The sequence below is a fragment of the Schistocerca cancellata genome, chromosome 10 (assembly GCF_023864275.1).
Source record: "Schistocerca cancellata isolate TAMUIC-IGC-003103 chromosome 10, iqSchCanc2.1, whole genome shotgun sequence".
Taxonomy (NCBI): Eukaryota; Metazoa; Arthropoda; class Insecta; order Orthoptera; family Acrididae; genus Schistocerca; species Schistocerca cancellata.
In genome coordinates, this window is record NC_064635.1 from 109,561,999 (window position 1) to 109,585,059 (window position 23,061).

General features: G+C 44.0%; 1 protein-coding gene across 1 annotated transcript in view; it reads right to left on the reverse strand.

Moving 5' to 3' along the window:
* Positions 1-23,061, reverse strand: part of LOC126106385 (connectin) — a 749,467-nt gene that overhangs the window by 684,982 nt on the left and 41,424 nt on the right. The gene's annotated exons all lie outside the window — the stretch shown is intronic.

Consider the following 23,061-nt stretch of genomic DNA (forward strand, 5'->3'; position numbering starts at 1 on the left):
CCGCGTGACCGCTACGGTCGCAGGTTCGAATCCTGCCTCGGGCATGGACGTGTGTGATGTCGTTAGGTTAGTTAGGTTTAAGTAGTTCTAAGAAGTTAAGTCCCATAGTGCTCAGAGCCATTTGAACCAGCTGTAGCGGAGTATAAACTTGGACAACGGGCACCGAATTGCATTCGACGACACTTCTGTTACTAAACAGACCAACGGCTTCTTGAATAGCGTAATAAATGAGGCAATAGAGATCAAAATATCGGACGTCACCCTTAATAAGGGCAGTGGATTGCAGTTGGGTATGGCCTGGGCCACTGAGATTGGGGAACTGAAGCAGGCGCCACGGTCGTGCCAGAAGAACATTACCACACATCGTGCGGGACTGCGTACCAAAGACGTCACTGGTGGCGACGCGCCTGTATAAGCACGCCAGCTGCACTCAGACGGTAGTCAGCAAATTGACAACGGCAGAGGAGATCTCTGTCGAAAGCACGTGGGCAGACAACAACCTGACGCGGCTTGAAACGCGAGAATATTTTGTTAGTGGATATCGCCGCGAGAGTATGTTTCCGTACACATGCACTCCCATTCTGCATCTGCATGACGCCCCATGGTAGGAGATGATACAGCGTCCGGTCGACATCATTTGGGTCTACAAAGCCTGGAAGAGGAGCTCGTTAATAGGTGTCCGAATCTACATACACATCAACATGCATAGTTCTCCAGCCACTGTACAGTGCATCTTGAAGGGTACAACATATCACTACTGGTGATTTATATTCCTATCTCACTGGCAAATAGAGCGAGGGAAAACAAATTTCCTATAAGCTTACGTCCGATCCCTAATTTCTGTCACCTTATCATAGCCGTCCTTAGGTGAAATGTACGTTAGCAGCAGTAGAATCGATTTGAAGCCGGACTCAAATGCCGGGACTCTAAATTTCAGCAACATTCCCTCCAGGAATTACTGTCTGAGTTCGAAGCATTTCCGTATTACTTGCGTCCTCATTGAATCTATCAGTAACAAATCTACCAGCAATTATCTGAAATGCTTCGATGTCTTCCTTTAATCTGACCTGGTGGGGGTCCAAAACACGAGCAGTATTCAAGAAGGGGTAGCATTAGCCTTCTATACGCCATGTCATTTACAGATTAGTTATACGAGCATTCCTCCTTACCTACCATCTACCTGACGTGCTCATTCCGTTTCATACCTCTTCGCAGCGATATGCCTAGATATTTAATCAATGTGACTGTGTCAAGCAACATATTCATGATGCTGTATTAGAAAGCTACAGTATTACTTTCTCTACTCAACCACATCAACTTACCTTTATCTACATTTAGAGCACCCTGTCATTCACTAAGTCAACAAAAAACTCGGTTAAGTCATTTCGAATCCCTTTGCAGTCACTAAAGGTCGACACCTTCCAGGTCACCATAGCGTCATCAGCAAACAGCAGTAAATTTCCGTTCACCAGACCATTTATGTATGTAGAGAATAAGAACGGTCCTATCATACTTCCCTCTGTTTCTGATCATATCATTTTCTGAAATGAACACTCACCGTTGAGAAAATGTAGTGAGTTTTATTCCTTAACTAAAAGTCTTCTAGCCACTCACATGTCTGGGAACGTAAACCGTATGCTCGGAGGTTTGTCAACAGTCTGCAGTGGAGTACCGTGTCAAAATGCTTTCCGGAATGAGAATGTGGAAACTGGCTGTTGTTCTCTACTCATAGGTTTTAGAATATCACACGAAAAAAGGCCAAGGTGAGTTCAACACGAGTTACGCTGTGTAAATCCGTTGTGATTTGTGGACAGAAGATTTTATGGTCTTGAAAATCTATGTCATTCGAACTCAGAATACATTCAAGAATTCTGCAGCAATCCGATGTTAAAGATATTGGTCTGTAATTTTGAAGGTGTGTTCTTTTACCGTTCGTACGCAGGCTGTTCGGAGATTCCCGGTACCAAGTTCTAGGATTTGTAGAGGGAAGTGAGTAAATAACAGTTTGAATAGAATGCCATATTCGGAAACGCATCGTTTCCGTACTACGACGGTTTCAGTTCGGATGTTTAACTCAATCACTTCTGCTTGAGGAATTGAATTAGTCGCGACGCAGTAGAGTTATTAGGTAACAATTTGCAAGGAAACGTAACGAAACATTCATTTACCACTTAATAACATTTTCTGTATTAACCCCTAAAGATTACGTTCTATACTTACAATATACTGCTTTAAAGTCAGTACCGCCATTGTTTATTTACAGTGTTACGTTTAACCTTTCACAATCGTGATTTCGGCTTAAAAGTGCTATTATCAAGTGTTTTAAGCGTATAGTGGCGGTAGTGACTTTAAAGTGTGTCCCCACATTATACACTTAAAACACTTGATAATGGCACTTTGAAGCCGAAATCATGATTGTGACAGATTAAATGTAACACTGCAAATAAACAACAGTCTGATGGTGGGACTGATTTTAAAGAAATATATTATGATTGTCGCCCCGCGTTATGAAAAAGTTACAATATCTGGTTTTTCATTTTGGAATAATGTAAACACGAAATTTTTAAGTGTTAATATAGACAAATGTGCTTCAGTGATAAATGAATGTTTCGTTATGTTTCGTTTCGAATGGTTACCTAATAACTGAATTGCGTCTCACCTGATTAGATACATCGAACAGAAGTGCAACCGTCGTAGAACAGAAACCGCATGTTAAGGGAGATGGGTTCCTCTTCAAAATATCACGTGCTTACTCCCCTCCACAAGTCCTAGAAGTGTTTAGCGGGACTTTCCGTACACCCTGTATACAGGAGTCACCTACGCTCTTCTCCAGTCGCTTGTGCTGGGCGAGGATAGTGATAAATACAAGCTAAACAAGGGGCTAATCCCGTAGATTACTCTGTGTAAAGCTGAACTGAGATTCCATCAGGACGTGGCGAATCATCTTTTTCAACTCTGTCAGTCGTTTCCCTACGCTAGTTGTGCCTCTTTCTGTGGTTTTCGGGTGGGATTCTGCGAGGCAGTGAAACGACGGTATGTTTGCACTTTTCATCAGGTTGTGTCTGTGGTAACAATAACCATAAATACCCTCTCTGATGATTCTTCGGAAATAAATAGAAGCGTATCGTATTTAGCATTAAAAATAATCAGGTTTCTTATTTGGTTGAATAGACGGACCACATCTCCAAAATGATGACAGTAATAATAAAAAAAGTAATAATATTGTGTAATCAAGCAGAGTCTCACAGGAAACATACAATAGCGGCATATATATATATATATATATATATATATATATATATATATATATATACTGTTTCGGATGTGACTGCAATGTTGGCAACACTTGGGTCTAGGAGGGTAAAATTGGGAAGGAATATGAGAGACAGCCACGCAGTGTTCCGGCAGGGATAAGAGACAGCTACTGCCACATCTCGCCCCATGGCAGAAGCTCGTGTGACGTCAGTGATCGCCCGGCTCCAGTTGGTTCCGAGGGGGAGGAGGCAGCCATCGCTGTTTAATCGCCCAGCAGTTCCGGATCGTCGCAGTGCGATGCGATGGGATGGGATGGGATGGGCTGGCGTGTCCTTCGTTTCCCTGGGCTGCTATGATTTACGGCAGGGGGAACGGAATGCTATCGCCCTCCTGAATCATTCTGCCCGCGCCATATGCAAATGCCGCTTCTTCCTATTCTGCATTTGGCGATTTACCTCCAGCACTTTGCATATACAGCAGTCCAGGAAGCTAGCTGGGTGCATTGCGGTTGTAAAGCTATTAATGTGTGACGATATTCATGCAAGTATTCATACATACGGAGAAGAGTGGGGCGTATTTTCCGCTATTACTTTTCGTAACACTAAACTGGAAAAAAAGAAATAAAATATCAATTTTCTTGGAATGGCTGCTTTCCACAGCACTGGTCTGATTTGGAACTCATTTTTACGTGCTGCAAATGAATGCGTTCAACCAGTCAGATGCTTAGCGCCTTTACTGACAAGGTATGTGGGTCTGCAGATGTTGATTTTACGAGGGGGCGTTCAGTATGTAATGCATCACAATTTTTTCTCCGCCTTTTTCAGTAGAAAAAATGTTGCACGAGATTGTGGAATATTCTCTTAGCTGTCACTGAATTTATTTTGGCAGGAAACCATAGTATCGCAGATATTAAGAGACGCTTGCAGAATGCTTACAGAGAACTGGCGGTGAACAAAAGCACGGTGAGTCGTTGGAGGGGTCATCTGTGATCATCGCAACAGTTCCTCCTCATCCATCCTACACTCTGGATCTCGCACCTTCCGACTTCCAACTGTTTCGCCGAAAAGAATGAAGTCAGCGGGAATGAGTATGTTGTTGCATTACTTACTGAACGACCCTCGCATATTTAAAACTGTTCACGCAGAAATTTTTACTTAAAATGCAAGATGACTTGGAGTTAAGTGCAGGGAGTTGGCAAAGGTAAGTAAATATCGCGAAGAACGCATCCTTGAACGTAACTGCAGGTGCTGGTCAAATCCAAAGGCGATTGTTTCGTATTTGATCACAGTCGGCACCTGTGTGGTGTCCTCAATACATTGCGAGTGTCAGTAGTGATCAGAACAGCGTACTGTGTGGTAGTGTGTACGCTGTATCGGAGTTACGTGAATTCGACGGTGGGCAGACAGTTGATACTCGTATGGTGGTTGCTCCCGTAACCAAGAGAGCCCAAATGTTCAATGGTTCAAGAAGCACCGTACCGAAGATTAATGCCACATACAGGGTAGTACATCATCCGCTAAGTCACAACGCGGACGAAAGCTGGTGTTGAGTGACCGTGGGAGGAGAGGATTGTGACCGTCACTGCAAGTCACTGCGGAAATGAGTGTCACATTCATGAAACCTGTCACTAGCAAAACAACACGAAACTGTAGATGCGCCGCGCGGGATTAGCCGAGCGGTCTGGGGCGCAGCAGTCATGGGCTGTGAGTCTGATCCCGGCGGAGGTTCGAGTCCTCTCTCGGGCATGGATGCGTGTGTTTGTCCTTAGTATAATTTAGGCTGAGTAGTGTGTAAGCATAGGAACTGATAACCTTAGCAGTTAAGTCCCATAAGATTTCACACTCATTCCAACATTCTGTAGTTGCACAACGAGCTGTAATCCCAAAACCACGCACCAGTTGTTTAGCTAACCTTAACAGGGAAACGTGTTTAAGCCGTGCCCAACTCGTGTTCATACCATTTATTGTTTCTCATCTTCTATTACGATACTGCTGCCTCGTTTTCTTATTCCATTTACTGGCGTCACTTATTTCCTGTCTTACTTGCCCGTGAGCGGCAGCAGCAGCGCGTATCGATAAGTGCACTGTCGGGAGCGACTGATAGTATTTCCGGGTTATTGTGCGTTTGGCAGTCAGTTCGGGACGGACCAGCAGTGCAGTTGGGATGCAGCAGCAGTGAAGTCGGGGCACAGAGCGCCGATGTGGTGCGGACAGCCAGTGCTCGCCGACCGCTGGCGACACACATGCACTGTCTGACGGAGGGAGATTGGAGTGGGACGACCTTTGGTTGGTCGTCTTATTGGCCGACGTATATTTGGTTCTTTCACCGTTTCCAGGCCTGGGCAGTCGGTCGGTTGGCGTGGAGTCGCGCCAGAGCCGCTGGCGCCGTCCACGCATAGTTGGAGTGTGAGGTGCTGCTTGCGAGTGTTACGAAGTTAGTCGCCCACCGATCTTGGACATGAGGGTTGGATCCTCACTTAATCTACTATCGAGCCTCATCTGTTTACGTTTCTTCGTTTGATCCTGCTTTTCGCTTTGGGACATTCCCGCGAGCAACAATGTGTGTCTACTTAAGACGGCTAAGATTCCAGCCTTCTTCCTCTGTAGTTTAATTTATTCCCTGTTATTGAAATTGACCAGCGGTATCTTCTGCCTTGTGGCCGTTGACATCCCGGTTACCTCCCTTATCGTTGACGTAATTTTCGGCAGTGTATTTTCCTCGTCGTGTTGTTGCTGTCCAGCGCGGCGTGTAGTTCGACAGCTGAGGTGTTGCTGGTCGTTGTGGGCGCCAGTATTTCTGTGTGTCGTTGTACTGAAACTTTGTGGTCGTTTTGCTGGTTGCGTCGAACTGAACTGATTTGGTTGATTGGTCCGTCGGCTGTCTGTCGGTTGGGTTGCCTCCAGATTAAGAAGTCGTTGGACAGGCTGCCTGTCTCAACTAAACGGGCGTTAGTGTTACAATCCCAGGCCGATTCTTGGAAACATCTGAGCGCCGTTCCTTCTGTGTTACACAGTAATTTCCTCGTTCGGGATTTAGTTATTTAGTTGATGTGCGGCCTTCAGCCGAGTTTTAATATCTCTTAATGTCCTTGTCTTGCCCTTAAGGCATAAGATTGATATGTTTTTGTTTTAAGATAAGGTCTTCTGCCTTTTTGAAACTCTTCTTATTGCCTAATATGCGGCCTTCAGGCAAGCTCCATTAAAATTAAATTGCTAACGCTGTCAGCTTGTTTAGATAGAAGATTTAGAAAATATTCTTAGGTGAAACCTCCAGAAGAACCTTGTATTGCAGTTTCTTGCTTAGGCCTTGTGTCTTGGATTTTGAGTGTGACCTACAGCCGATCTAAAGTTAATCAATGGAGGTCGATTAAAGTTTTAAGTGTTTTGCATCCTTGTTGTAATATTGTGTGTTGATAAATAAAGTTTGTATTTTGAGTGACTGACAGGAACTCATTTTGGCCACTTTCCACAACCTAATCCGCTCTGTGCTGCTAGCGCAGGCGTTTTGGCGGTACTGCAGTCATAAAGCCCGGACTGTGGACATCGGAAGAAAGAATGTGGTCGGATGAATCTCGTTTCACACTGTTTCCAGCTTCTCAGTAATCGTTGTCGTATGGCATCTCAAGCCAGTGATGCATAGTATTTGCTGTCCGTTGTGGAACAGGGCGTGGGCTCGGTGACGATTTGGACAGCCATGTGGTGTCACATCTCTGCCAAGGATTCTGTGACCATTTTAGATGATCATATCCACTACATCCTCCCCCCATGAACCATGGACCTTGCCGTTGGTGGGGAGGCTAGCGTGCCTCAGCGATACAGATGGCCGTACCGTAGGTGCAACCACAACGGAGGGGTATCTGCTGAGAGGCCAGACAAACATGTGGTTCCTGAAGAGGGGCAGCAGCCTTTTCAGTAGTTGCAGGGGCAACAGTCTGGATGATTGACTGATCTGGCCTTGTAACACTAACCAAAACGGCCTTGCTGTGCTGGTACTGCGAACGGCTGAAAGCAAGGGGAAACTACAGCCGTAATTTTTCCCGAGGGCATGCAGCTCTACTGTATGATTAAATGATGATGGCGTCCTCTTGGGTAAAATATTCCGGAGGTAAAACAGTCCCCCATTCGGATCTCCGGGCGGGGACTACTCAAGAGGACGTCGTTATCAGGAGAAAGAAAACTGGCGTTCTACGGGTCGGAGCGTGGAATGTCAGATCACTTAATCGGGCAGGTAGGTTAGAAAATTTAAAAAGGGAGATGGATAGGTTAAAGTTAGATATAGTGGGAATTAGTGAAGTTCGGTGGCAGGAGGAACAAGACTTTTGGTCAGGTGACTACAGGGTTATAAATACAAAATCAAATAGGGGTAATGCAGGAGTAGGTGTAATAATGAATAAAAAAAATAGGAGTGCGGGTTAGCTACTACAAACAGCATAGTGAACGCATTATTGTGGCCAAGATAGACACAAAGCCCATGCCTACTACAGTAGTACAGGTTTATATGCCAACTAGCTCTGCAGATGATGAAATGTATGACGAGATAAAAGAAATTATTCAGGTAGTGAAGGGAGACGAAAATTTAATAGTCATGGGTGACTGGAATTCGTCAGTAGGAAAAGGGAGAGAAGGAAACATATTAGGTGAATATGGATTGGGGGGAAGGAATGAAAGGGGAAGCCGCCTTGTAGAATTTTGCACAGAGCATAACTTAATCATAGCTAACACTTGGTTCAAGAATCATGAAAGGAGGCTGTATACATGGAAGAAGCCTGGAGATACTGACAGGTTTCAGATAGATTATATAATGGTAAGACAGAGATTTAGGAACCAGGTTTTAAATTGTAAGACATTTCCTGGGGCAGATGTAGATTCTGACCACAATCTGTTGGTTATGAACTGCAGATTGAAACTGAAGAAACTGCAAAAAGGTGGGAATTTAAGGAGATGGGACCTGGATAAACTGAAAGAACCAGAGGTTGTAGAGAGTTTCAGGGAGAGCATTAGGGAACAATTGACTGGAATGGGGGAAAGAAATACAGTGGAAGAAGAATGGGTAGCTCTGAGGGATGAAGTGGTGAAGGCAGCAGAGGATCAAGTAGGTAAAAAGACGCGGGCTAATAGAAATCCTTGGGTAACAGAAGAAATATTGAATTTAATTGATGAAAGGAGAAAATATAAAAATGCAGTAAATGAAGCAGGCAAAAAGGAATATAAACGTCTCAAAAATGAAATCGACAGGAAGTGCAAAATGGCTAAGCAGGGATGGCTAGAGGACAAATGTAAGGATGTAGAGGCTTGTCTCACTAGGAGTAAGATAGATACTGCCTACAGGAAAATTAAAGAGACCTTTGGAGAGAAGAGAACCACTTGTATGAATATCAAGAGCTCAAATGGCAACCCAGTTCTAAGCAAAGAAGGGAAAGCAGAAAGGTGGAAGGAGTATATAGAGGGTTTATACAAGGGCGATGTACTTGAGGACAATATTATGGAAATGGAAGAGGATGTAGATGAAGATGAAATGGGAGATAAGATACTGCGTGAAGAGTTTGACAGAGCACTGAAAGACCTGAGTCAAAACAAGACCCCGGGAGTAGACAACATTCCATTAGAACTACTGATGGCCTCGGGAGAGCCAGTCATGACAAAACTCTACCATCTGGTGAGCACGATGTATGAGACAGGCGAAATACCCTCAGACTTTAAGAAGAATATAATAATTCCAATCCCAAAGAAAGCAGGTGTTGACAGATGTGAAAGTTACCGAACTATCAGTTTAATAAGTCACAGCTGCAAAATACTAACGCGAATTCTTTACAGACGAATGGAAAAACTGGTAGAAGCCGACCTCGGGGAAGATCAGTTTGGATTCCGTAGAAATGTGGGAACACGTGAGGCAATACTGACCTTACGACTTATCTTGGAAGAAAGATTAAGAAAAGGCAAACCTACATTTCTAGCATTTGTAGACTTAGAGAAAGCTTTTGACAATGTTGACTGGAATACTCTCTTTCAAATTCTGAATGTGGCAGGGGTAAAATACAGGGAGCGAAAGGCTATTTACAATTTGTACAGAAGCCAGATGGCAGTTATAAGAGTCGAGGGGCATGAAAGGGAAGCAGTGGTTGGGAAAGGAGTGAGACAGGGTTGTAGCCTCTCCCCGATGTTATTCAATCTGTATATTGAGCAAGCAGTAAAGGAAACAAAAGAAAAATTCGGAGTAGGTATTAAAATTCATGGAGAAGAAGTAAAAACTTTGAGGTTCGCCGATGACATTGTAATTCTGTCAGAGACAGCAAAGGACTTGGAAGAGCAGTTGAACGGAATGGACAGTGTCTTGAAAGGAGGATATAAGATGAACATCAACAAAAGCAAAACGAGGATAATGGAATGTAGTCAAATTAAGTCGGGTGATGCTGAGGGAATTAGATTAGGAAATGAGACACTTAAAGTAGTAAAGGAGTTTTGCTATTTAGGGAGTAAAATAACCGATGATGGTCGAAGTAGAGAGGATATAAAATGTAGACTGGCAATGGCAAGGAAAGCGTTTCTCAAGAAGAGAAATTTGTTAACATCGAATGTAGATTTAGGTGTCAGGAAGTCGTTTCTGAAAGTATTTGTATGGAGTGTAGCCATGTATGGAAGTGAGACATGGACGATAACTAGTTTGGACAAGAAGAGAATAGAAGCTTTCGAAATGTGGTGCTACAGAAGAATGCTGAAGATAAGGTGGGTAGATCACGTAACTAATGAGGAGGTATTGAATAGGATTGGGGAGAAGAGAAGTTTGTGGCACAACTTGACTAGAAGAAGGGATCGGTTGGTAGGACATGTTCTGAGGCATCGAGGGATCACAAATTTAGCATTGGAGGGCAGCGTGGAGGGTAAAAATCGTAGAGGGAGACCAAGAAATCAATACACTAAGCAGATTCAGAAGGATGTAGGTTGCAGTAGGTACTGGGAGATGAAGAAGCTTGCACAGGATAGAGTAGCATGGAGAGCTGCATCAAACCAGTCTCAGGACTGAAGACCACAACAACAACAACATCCACTACATGCTGCATTATTCTCCAACGGTAAAACTCTTTTACAAGACGACAAGGCCTCTGTTCAAACAGCAAGAATCGTCCACAGACAACAGACCTGATCATTATTGAGCCTTCGTGATCTGATTTTGCCAGAAAGTTATCGCTATCCGCCTCCATCATCATTGCTTAAACTTGCCACAATTTTGCAGGAAGAATGGTACAAGTTTCAACTGAAAACCATACAACCATACAGGACCTCTATTTACCAATTGCAAGACAACAAGAAGCTGCTTTTTCTGCACCCTCTTACTCACGGTAATGTGCTGCGGTTTTGGTGTTTTCAAATTCTTGCCCATGCCTTGCCCGTGTCTGAATTGGGAAGCCGGTTGGAGAACTCGGAACATTTCGGATTTATTCTTCTGTCTGAATTCAACAGAGCCAAAGCGGAGACAGCCTGAAATACACTGACGAGCCAAGGAATAGAGTACACCTTTCTAATATCGTGTGGGGCCCCACCGAGCACACAGAAGCGTTGCACCACGCCGTGGCAAAGAATCGACTAATATGTGAAGTAGTACTGCAGGCAGTTGACACCATGAATCCTGCAGGGCGGTCCACGAATCCGTAAGAGTACGAGGAGGTTCCTTCGAAAGGCATGGCGAACAAGGATCCTATTAGATGGGGAACGATAGCACGGACTTAATCGTGATCTCTGCTATCACCTCGCCGGTTCCATCACAACAAGAGGACTAGCTTTCTATTGCCACCTGTAAAGATGCACCAACATGGGCTGTCAAGTAAGATTTCTTTAGTAGCCTGAGCCGATTCTTGTGCTTGCGGAAACTCTGTGCCTAGTGTTCTGAGCTACCGTTTCCTTCGTATCTCGACTGGTGCGAGCTAGAACCTCATCAAGAGATTTAAGCGCCCCGCAGGTGACACGGGATCTTATGGGGTTTCGGTGTTTTCGTGGTATAGCGGCTTATACCGTTCGTGGTGGTCGCTCATAGTATCTGTACAGCTGATGTTTAGATCAACGGCTGAGGCTTTGCCTACTGGGCATTTGCAACTCTTTCTTGCCTGTGCGGTGATGGCTCCTCTTATACGAGGTGCATTCAAGTTCTAAGGCCTCCGATTTTTTTTTCTCCGGGCTGGAAAGAGATAGAAACATGCGAATTGTTTTAAAATGAGGCCGCGTTCATTGTCAATACGTCCCAGAGATGGCAGCACCGTACGGTAGATGGAATTTTACCGCCAGCGGCGAGAATGAGAACTGTTTTAAATACTTAAAATGGCGACGTTTTCCTTACTTGAACAGCGTGCAATCATTCGTTTTCTGAATTTGCGTGGTGTGAAACCAATTGAAATTCATCGACAGTTGAAGGAGACATGTGGTGATGGAGTTATGGATGTGTCGAAAGTGCGTTCGTGGGAGCGACAGTTTAATGAAGGCAGAACATCGTGTGACAACAAACCGAAACAACCTCGGGCTCGCACAAGCTGGTCTGACGACATGATCGAGAAAGTGGAGAGAATTGTTTTGGGGGATCGCCGAATGACTGTTGAACAGATCGCCTCCAGAGTTGGCATTTCTGTGGGTTCTGTGCACACAATCCTGCATGACGACCTGAAAATGCGAAAAGTGTCATCCAGGTGGGTACCACGAATGCTGACGGACGACCACATGGCTGCCCATGTGGCATGCTGCCGAGCAATGTTGACGCGCAACGACAGCATGAATGGGACTTTCTTTTCGTCGGTTGTGACAATGGATGAGACGTGGATGCCATTTTTAAATCCAGAAACAAAGCGCCAGTCAGCTCAATTGAAGCACACAGATTCACTGCCACCAGAAAAATTTCGGGTAACTGCCAGTGCTGAAAAAATGATGGTGTCCATGTTCTGGGTCAGCGAGGGCGTAATCCTTACCCATTGCGTTCCAAAGGGCACTACGGTAACAGGTGCATCCTACGAAAATGTTCTGAAGAACAGATTCCTTCCTGCACTTCCACAAAAACGTCCGGGAAGGGCTGCGCGTGTGCTGTTTCACCAAGACAACGCATCCGCACATCGAGCTAACGTTACGCAACAGTTTCTTCGTGATAACAACTTTGAAGTGATTCCTCATGCTCCCTACTCACGTGACCTAGCTCCTAGTGACTTTTGGCTTTTTCCAACAATGAAAGACACTCTCAGTGGCCGCACATTCACCAGCCGTGCTGCTATTGCCTCAGCGATTTTCCAGTGGTCAAAACAGACTCCTAAAGAAGCCTTCGCCACTGCCATGGAATCATGGCGTCAGCGTTGTGAAAAATGTGTACGTCTGCAGGGCGATTACGTCGAGAACTAACGCCAGTTTCATCGATTTCGGGTGAGTAGTTAATTAGAAAAAAAAATCGGTCTTAGAACTTGAATGCACCTCATAGAGTTGGACTTCAGGTCTGCTGTCTTGGCTGTTGAACGCGGCCAGTTCGTTGTCCACGATTCGCTTTCACCTGACACAGGAACGGCTGGGAGCACCATTTCTTGTGTTCGTCAAGTGTTGGTCATGATTTGCGAGACAACACTCTCTTCTTCAGTCACTTCTAAGTCTCGCTTGTTATTTGACAGTGGACTGATTTCAGTCGCTCTCCTACCGGTGTTTAACCGATTCCTTTATATGTATCAGCATCCTGGCGCATAGAATTTGTCTAGATCAAACGGTTATTTAAATTTAAGACGCTATGAACTTATTGAGGCTCACACGTTTTCTCCAATAAAGTTTCAGTGTCTGTCGTTTCCTGTATTTAAGAGCCTTGGGTACTAGGGGGAGGACTCAGTTACATACCCCCCATGTTTCTTTTGTGGTTGGGGTTTGGGTACAGTCTACCGTCCATATATTCTAGGAACTAAATTTGTACTCCGTGTGCATGTTTAATAACATGTCGACAAACTGTCTGGAAATGCGGCCGAAACCGACCCGTTACTGTAGCTGCCTAATCACGTGCTCTAGGCCATCAGACTGCCTGGGATTTTGATGCTCGTAAAAGCGATTGCTAATGCTCTCAGTCTGCTTCACAGACGTGCACATTATTTTAAATTTGCTGTTTTCTATGATTACGCGTAATAGTGCAGTAGTAATTCCCTTTCGCTGCTTCACATACTCCTGTGTATAGAAAGATTTTTAATACTGCTTTTTCCTATCTATATGCATCCGTGTATGTACAGTTAAGATTTTTTAATACTATTCTTTTTAATCTATGTGCACCCGCATATGTAAAGTTAAGATCTTTTAAGACTAATTTTCTCACCTATGTGACTGATATTAGTTTGTGCAAAAGTCTGCAGATGTGGACATTATTTAAAATTTCCTGCCGTTTGTGATTACGTATGTTAGTGAAATAGTAATTTCCTATGGCTGCTTCGTGGCTGTGCATGGAAACAATTAATTCTTTCCAACTGATATTGTGATCTCTCTGACTGATACTGGGTGGTTATAAATAACGTGCTACTACTGAGAGAGGTCCAGTGTGAGCTGTAATTATCTTACGGAAGCAAAAATTTGTAGATATTCTAATGCGTTAATGCATAACCTATTTACGCTGAAGACATTGGTTCCAGTATTCCCACCAGGTGCGAATCTCACACTATAGCAGGAATAAAGACGTATAGAAATGTTTCCATATGTAATGCACTATGAATGGAACATGGGCAGAAAAGACATAATGTAGATGTTATTATTAACTTCCAGTTACGCAATTAGTCCAATCTGAGCACAGGAGACATCGACTAGATGCCATACTGCACCATAATTGCATCTGGTGGCCAAAACTGAAACTAATTCTTTTTTCCAGCGCAGATGGTTCAAAATGGCTCTGAGCACTATGGGACTTAACATCTGAGGTCGTCAGTCCCCTAGAACTTAGAACTACGTAAACCTAAGTAACCTAAGACATCACACACATCCATGCCCGAGGCAAGATTCGAAGCTGCGACCGTAGCGGTCGCGCGGTTCCAGACTGACCAGCGCAGATGGGTTCTGTATCAACTCATTAGAGTATCTACCAAATTTTGTTGCCATACAATTATTTGCAGCCTACACCTCACCTCTGTAAGTACCTGCACTGTAACAACCCGGTATTTATTGTTGTATGAGTCTGCTTCACAGACCTGTAAATTTCAAATTTTTAACTTTTCTTGGTTGTACAACCTAGAGGGACAACGTTCGATTCTGGTTGTTTCGCATCTGTACACACAATATTTTTACATTCTTATTAATAATTTTGTCTACGCATTACAATAATTATTGATGTTACAGTCCGCCTTGTCTGCTTCCCAGATGTGTATAGTATTGTCATGCTGCGGGCACGAAGGAGGGTACTCCAGCTGCAGTGTATTGCTCACGGTTTGTCGAACTTCGTGCTCGACTTGCCGGTCACACCTTTATTTACACCGATGGCTCCAAAACTGACGATGGTGCGGCTGTGCCTTTGTCGTCGGGGCCGCCACCTTTAAATACCGGCTCCTCGACCAATGTTCCAGCTTTACGGCCGAGCTTTTTGCTCTCCATCAGGCCGTTCAGTATGCCCGCCGCCACCGCCATTCATCGTATGTACTCTGCTCTGACTCACTCAGTGCTCTTCAGAGCCTTGGAGCTCCGTATCCGGTCCATCCCTTGGTTCAACGGATACAGCAGTCCCTCCATTCGTTCACTGATAATGGTTCTCCTGTCAGCTTTCTGTGGGTTCCCGGACATGTAGGAGTGCCTGGGAATGAGGATGCGGATGCTGCAGCCAAGGCTGCAGTCCTCCTGCCTCAGCCAGCCTCCCTTTGTGTCCCGTCATCTGACATTCGTGGGGATGTTTGTAAGAGGCTTGTGTCGTTGTGGTGGGATGCTTGGTCATCCCTCCAAGGAAACACGCTCCGGGCAGTAAAACCGCTCGCAACTGCTTGGACAAACTCCTCCCGACCATCTCGGCGAGAAGAGGTCCTTATGACCAGGTTGCGGATTGGGCATTGCCGGTTTAGCCACCGATACCTGCTCTCCGGTGACCCAGCCCCGCAGTGCCCTTGTGGTCAGGCATTAACAGTGCGCCATGTTTTATTGTCGTGTCCCCGCTTTAGTCAATCTCGTGTTGTCCTGTCCCTGCCATCTACTTTACCGGATATTTTAGCTGATGACGCTCGAGCAGCTGCTCGTGTTCTGCGTTTTATAACTTTGACTGGCTTGTCCAAAGACATCTAACTTTTTTACTTATTTTATCTGCATCTTTGTCAAGCCTTTCTGGTGCCCCCCCCCCCCTCCCCTTGAGTTTTACTAGATTCCATGTGCTCTAATAACTGTGACTGGGGGCGCTAATGTCCTCAGTAGTTGAGCGCCCTTAAACCCCACAAAAAAAAAAAGGTTCCGGGCACTGTTAATACATATTACGGAAGGTGTTGTTAAAAGGAATAAATTATATCTTTAAATTTCCTACCGTGCATGTAAGCACTCACTCCGTCGTCAGGCCACAAGTGGCCTACCGAGACCATCCGACCGCCGTGTCATCCTCACCGTGCATGTAAACTAGGTAACATTATCCATAGTTGCTTCACAGCTGTGTATATAAATTTACTGCTGTTAATTCTTAAGATAAGTATTTTGGTATTTACTGATGTACAGTCTATTCTGTTTATCATAGACCTACATATTACACTAAAGAGAAAAAAAAAACTGATGCACGTGAGCACACAAAAGTGTCTCAACACGATGTTGCATGGACTCGACTAACGTCCGAAGTAGTGCTGGAGGGAACTGACACCACGAATCCTGCAGGGCTGTCCGTAAATCCGTAAGAGTACGAGAGGGTGGAGGTCTTTTCTGAACAGGACGCTGCAGAGTATCCCAGATATGCTGAATAATGTTCATGTCTTGGGAGACTGGTGGCCATTGGATGCGTTTAAACTCAGAAGAGTGTTCCTGGAGCCAGTCAATAGCAAATATGAACGGGGTGTGGCACTGTACTACTGGAATAGTGCAAGTCCGTCGGAATGCACAATGGACATGAATGGATGTAGATGATCAGACAGGATGCTTACGTACGTGTCGCCTGTCAGAGTCGTATCTGGACGTATCTCGGGTCCCATATCACTCCAACTGCACACACCCCACTCAATTAAAGAGCCTCTTCCAGCTAGAACAGTCCCCAGCTGGCATGCAGGGTCCCTGGATTCATGAGCTTGTCTCCATAGCAGTGGACGTCCATCCGCTAGATAGAATTCGAAACTAGACTCGTCCGACCAGGCAACACGTTTCCAGTAATCAACTGTCCAATATCGGTGTTAATGAGTCCAGGCGAGGCGCAAAGCTTTGTGTCGTGCAGTCATCAAGGATACACGAGTGGGCCCTCGGCTCCGAAAGCCCATATCGATTATGTTTCGTTGAATGGTTCGCACGCTGACGCTTGTTGATGGCCCAGTATTGAAATGTGTAGCAATTTACGGGATGGTTCCACTTCTGTCAAGCTGCACGATTTCTTCAGTCGTCGTTGGTTTCGTACTTGCAGAATCTTTTTCCGGCCGCAGCGATGTTAGAGATTTGATGTTTTACCGGATCCCTGATATTCACGGTACAGTCGTGAAATGATCGAACGGGATAATCTCCATTTCACCGCTACCTCGGAGATGCTGTGTCCCATTGCTCGTGCGCCGACTATACCACCACGTTCAAAGTTGCTTAAATCCTGATAATAACCGATCCAACTACTAGGCCAGACACTTATTGTCTTATATAGGCGTTGCCGTATTCTAGCTCTGTACATATCTCTGTATTTGAATACGCAAGCCTATAGCAGTTTCTTTGACGTTTCTGTGTATTTCCAGTATCAGCAACCTGCTGATGTGTATAACAGAAACTGCTGTTTGAAAAACGTCTGCTCAAATTTATGTACAAATAGGTATTACTTGTGTGTGTGTGGTTTATGGCAATTTATCTGTGTGGTAAGTAGATAAATAATTTTTATCGGAGATTACTTTATCTGAGAGTACTTTATTTTTCGCTGAGCACTTTACATTCCCATATCCTAGCACCCTATCTGCTCATAGACAACAATGCTAGAACTACAGAATCTTTAGATCAAGAAAATAGAGAGAGGATTGGAAGAATTCTACATTAGGTAAAACTCGAGAAATGACACCAGCGACTACCATTTAGCTATTGGAACCAGACTCTATTTAACACTCCTTACAGACGGTAAGCACAAAAACGATATGGTCCAAGGAACGCAAGACAGTGTTCAAAAGGAAAATGAAGGAACGCTGGGGTAACAGAAAAGCTCGAGATCTTAATGTGGAAGCAGCTACTAAACTTTACCGAGAATACCAGAAATAGCAGACGACGACACCACAGCATAAACGTAAGTACTGTGGTGTATAGGGAGCCCAAATGCATTTTGCAAAGTATGACGTGCTACACATATGATATTCCACGGACCGAAAGAAGAATTTTATATTTCTATATATTTATGAAATCATGTACACATATGAGTATGTCATCTCTTAAATTGTTAGATAGAATTCATCCAAACTAGAATATGATACCACATACTATTTGCAAAAAAGAAGTGTAGGAGATAATAACTATGTACCTTGCATAGGGGTGGGGGTGGGGATGGAAAATTGGGTGACATAGAAGCAAGAACGTTTGGAGAAAAGTTAGCCAAATTTAGTATCGATATGTGTCATTATTTGTATAAAAATACTATGGGGGTAAGACATCTTACTATCCCTAGAATAGGGGCTTTGGAAGAGAAGGGATAACAAGTAAAAATGTTGTAAAACGATCTGTTTGTACTTACTCTCGGTATTTAATCGACTTGAAACACTTTGAAAGTATGAAGCGTAATGTGTTATTATTGTTGATCTATTCAGTGCGTCAACCAGGTCACCAGTGTGACCACTGGAAAGAAGAATCGAACTAAAAGCAAATAGGATAGTGTCCTTCCCGACCACAATAACAGATGTAAAGGCAAATCGGGCGAAAATCCAGTAAAAACATTTAGTATAGGTTTTGATTCCCGATCGGTGACGACGTTTTAAATGAATAAAACGTCATTCAATATTTGAAAGTACGTATCTGTAGTCAGAGACGATGAGTAACGGTTGGAGCTTAACACATAAGTTGAAACTAGAAACGAACCTGATGTATAAAGACAACTTCTGCGCAAAAGAACAAATAGGACTGAATGTTGCACAGAAACTGTGAAACACGCATAACGCATGACAACTGATGTCGACTTGCAGGCGAGGGGTTCTTCGCTGTTTCGAGTATTGTGCTGGCTCAGTGAAAATGTTGACTCTACAAAGACAAACGTGTTTCGTCGTAGGCATTAATGTGTAAAACTAGAAGTGGAGAGGAAGGAAAAATTGAATGAAGAGGAATGAAGGAAACATGGGCAAATTATAAAACAATTTTGAGGAAGAAAGGTAACAGTCCTTTTTAGATAGAACCGTGACTAACATAGTTCACAGATTGGAAAACCAAGTGTAAATAATATTTATAATTACTATACTGTGTGACAGCAATAGTTTTTATTATTGGTTTCTTAATATTTATTTGTAAACGTAATTAATTTTAAATCGCTGATAACGATCTATGATCGGTACACCTTGTTCACTGGAAATATTCTCCAGCTACTTTCCATAATTACGGAAAACTACAATAAATCCGTATCGAGAGAGCTTGAGCAAATACGGGTTTCATTACAAAAAGGGTATTTCCTACACTCCATTTATTTTAGTAACGGTTCTAGTTAGGTAAATCTTCAGCATACCAGTTTGCGAAACAGTGTCAGAAACCCTGCGACTTCACAGAGGACTGATGTGTGGTATCGATATGTTTAATAGAGTGAAACTCATACTGATTGTTAATTAGGATAGCGAATGAATTAAAGTTTTTTATTTCAACTCGTATATAAAAGCCACTTAGAAATTACCTGTATTTTAGAGTCAGTAATGGTTCCCGCCTAATAGTATCAATTTAAACGACGCATAATAATGGTAACTACGCAGGCACATTTAAAAATTGATAAACCATTTGAGAAACGTTTCATTTCTGTTTCAATCCATAATTGCATTCGTCATTAACCCGGAGATTAACTGTGGACATAACGACCACGCAAATGAAATGCCGCAAAACTTTGCGGTGGTCATTAACAGGTGTCGATATTTTACGCCCTCCCACCCTCTCCTCCCCCTCTTCGTCACCCGACAAGGATAATCAGTCTCCTGTGACCTAAATATCGCCCGACCAATTAGTAGACAAACGTTTCTTCTTGAGTATCACAATAGTACCCTAAATGACATGAGCCCTCTTATTTGTGTTGTGGTACGTGTATGATCGGGCGATACTGCCTGTGTGCTTCTGTAGGCTTCCTAGTTCCGTTGTCGTGAAACCTACACGAGATATCCTGCGTTGACAGCGTAATGGTCGCTCAGTTTTCTTCGAATGTGGTTCAAATGGCTCTGAGCACTATGGGACTTAACATCTGTGGTCATCAGTCCCCTAGAACTCAGAACTCCTTAAACCTAACTAACCTAAGGACATCACACAACACCCAGCCATCACGAGACAGAGGAAATCTTTGACCCCAACGGGAATCGAACCCGGGAACCCGGGCGTGGGAAGCGAGAACGCTACCGCACGACCACGAGATGCGGGCTCTTCGAATGTGGCTTCTCTAAATTAACGCAGCATAATTATGCGGGAACAATGTCGCTTTTTGTCAAAGTATTACCATTTAAGTTCACTGAGCACTTGTCTCAACCCATTTATGATTACGTTCGATATCTATTGTTATTCCTACTGTATAATGACTCCAGGTACTGGAACAGTATTTTAACATTGGAAGGATTAGCGACATGCATGTGATTTCCTTTACAGATACATTGCGTTTTATCCAGAACGCTTTAACAAATCCAAGACGTCCATCCGCTTCTTGTCCTCCGAGGGTGGAATGATAAGTCTGGTAACAAAAAAATGCAAGAAAAATTTTTGTTTCGTAACCAACTCATGTTATTTCTCGACATAGCCTCCTTTGGTCCAACGATCCTCAAGTTTTTCATCCCTTCGTAAAAATAGGTTCTGTTCAACTCTTCAAAATATTCGTTGACATCAATTACCACTTTCTCATTTGACTAAATGTTGTGGAACAGTAAGAAGTCACTTGGTGAATATGGTGGATGAGGAACCTGTTCAAAGCCCCACTCATGCGCTTTCACTGTTGTTATCGCTTATATGTGGTATAGTGTTTAAACCTGGTGATAAATCACTTTTTTGCATGCCAACTTTGGTCTTTTTTTCACGCAACACAAGTTTAAAACGATCCAACAATGAAGCACAATAGGGTCCCAGTTATCGTTCTGCCTTTTGCTAAGTGGTCCACAAGGATTATTCCTTGGAATCCCAATAAACAGTGGACATCGCCTCAATAGTTAACTAAACTGTCTTTGCCGTCTTCGGTTCACCTGCAAAAGCGCTTGTCTTTCTTTTTAATGCCGTTATGACTGTGGTTGGTAACAATGGATCCAGGTGGCATCAACAGTCACAAATCGCTGCAAAAAGTCTTGCCGACTGTGATTAAACATCGCCATACATTGTGTTGAATTACCATGTGGGATGTGCTTTTGGTCGACTGTGATCAATCGCGGCGCCCACCCGCACACAGCTTCCTCAAAGCCAATTCTCCGTGGAGGATGTTATCCAGTTGCTTAGTTTAGATGCCTACTGTCTCAGGATTGCGCTATCATGGATTTTGTCAATGGTTTCCTTCGTGGTGACCGCAACTGGACGGTCGGAGTACGCTTCGTCTTCGATGTTTGTCCGACCACGATAAAATTCATTAATCCAAAAGTGAATGGTCTTCAAGTATGGCGCAGAGTCCTCGTAAACTTCATCCTCTACTGCTTTGATTTGTGCAGCAGACCAGCCTTTCAAGTGAAATTGTTTAATGACAACACTGAACTCGGGTTTCTCCATTCGCAATCTCACTCGACACACTCACTACGTTTAAGTACGGCACATCTTCTGTAAGACGAAAACTGAATTTCGAAAACCGTTTTCCGCTGTCGTGTTCACATGTTCATTTCTCAAACGGATTTGCAAGCCCGGTGAAATATAGCGCCTGGAAAACAGCAGTTACAGTTACTGATTCAGTAAGAATTCTCTTCAATTAGACGAGCTGCAAACTAGTTCAGCCTAAAATTTCTACTTGTACTTCACTGCGCAAAAAGACACTCTGTCCACATTAGCAGAAAATGTTAAGAACAAGATGAAACCTGACAACCAAATCACGTTCCACACCCTGTTGCATGTACATGGGAGCGAAAATCGATTGCGGAATTGGAAAACCAGCGTTAGAAGCGGATTTTCACATTCGATTTTAAAGTGTTTACGGCCTGCTGGTGTTGCCGAGCGCTTCTAAGCGGTACAGTCTAAAGCCGCGGGACCGCTACGGTCGCAGGTTCGAATCCTGCTTCGGGCATAGATGTGTGTGATGTCCTTAGGTTAGTTAGGTTTAAGTACACTACTGATCATTAAAATTGCTAGACCAAGAAGAAATGCAGATGATAAATGGATATTCATTGGACAAATATATTATACTAGAACTGACATTTAATTACAATTACACGCAATTTGGGTGCATAGATCCTGAGAAATCAGTACCCAGAACAACTACCTCTGGTCGTAATAACGGCCTTGATACGCATGGGCATTGAGTCAAAGCTTGGATGGCGTGTAAAGGTACAGCTGTCCATGCAGCTTCAACACGATACCACAGTTCATCAAGAGTAGTGAATGCCGTATTGTGACGAGCCAGTTGCTCGGGCATCATTGACCAGACGTTTTCAGTTGGTAAGAGATCTGGAGAATGTGCTGGCCATGGCATCAGTCGAACATTTTCTGTATCCAGAAAGGCCCGTAAAAGACCTGCAACATGCGATCGTGCATTATCCTGCTGAAATGTAGGGTTTAGAAGGGATCGTATGAAGGGTAGAGCCACGGGTCGTAACACATCTGAAATGTAACGTCCACTGTTCAAAGTGCCGTCAATGCGAACAAGAGGTGACAGAGACGTGTAAGAAATGGCACCCGATACCATCATGCCGGGTGATACGCCAGTATGGCGATGACGAATACTCGCTTCCAATGTGCTTTCTCCGCGATGTCGCCAAACACGAATGCGACCATCAAATGGCTTAAATGGCTCTGAGCACTATGGGACTTAACTTCTAAGGTCATCAGTCCCCTAGAACTTTGAACTACTTAAACCTAACTAACCTAAGGACATCACACACATCCATGCCAGAGGCAGGATTCGAACCTGTGACAGTAGCGCCTAGAACCACTCGGCCACCCCGGCCAGCTTTGAGACCATCATGATGCTGTAAACAGAACCTGGATTCATCCAAAAAAATTACATTTTGCCATTTGTGCACCCAGGTTCGTCGTTGAGTACACCATCGCAGGCGCTCCAGTCTGTGATGCAGCGTCAAGGGTAGCCGCAGCCACGGTCTCCGAGCTGATAGTCGATGCTGCTGCAAACGTCGTCGAACTGTTCGTGCAGATGGTTGTTGTCTTGCAAACGTCCCCATCTGTTGACTCAGGGATCGAGACGTGGCTGCACGATCCGTTACAGCCATGCGGATAGCAGCCTGTCATCTCGACTGCTTGTGATACGAGGCCGTTGGGATCCAGCACGGCGTTCCGTATTGCTCTCCAGAATCCACCGATTCCATTTTCTGCTAAGTCATTGAATCTCGACCAACTCGAG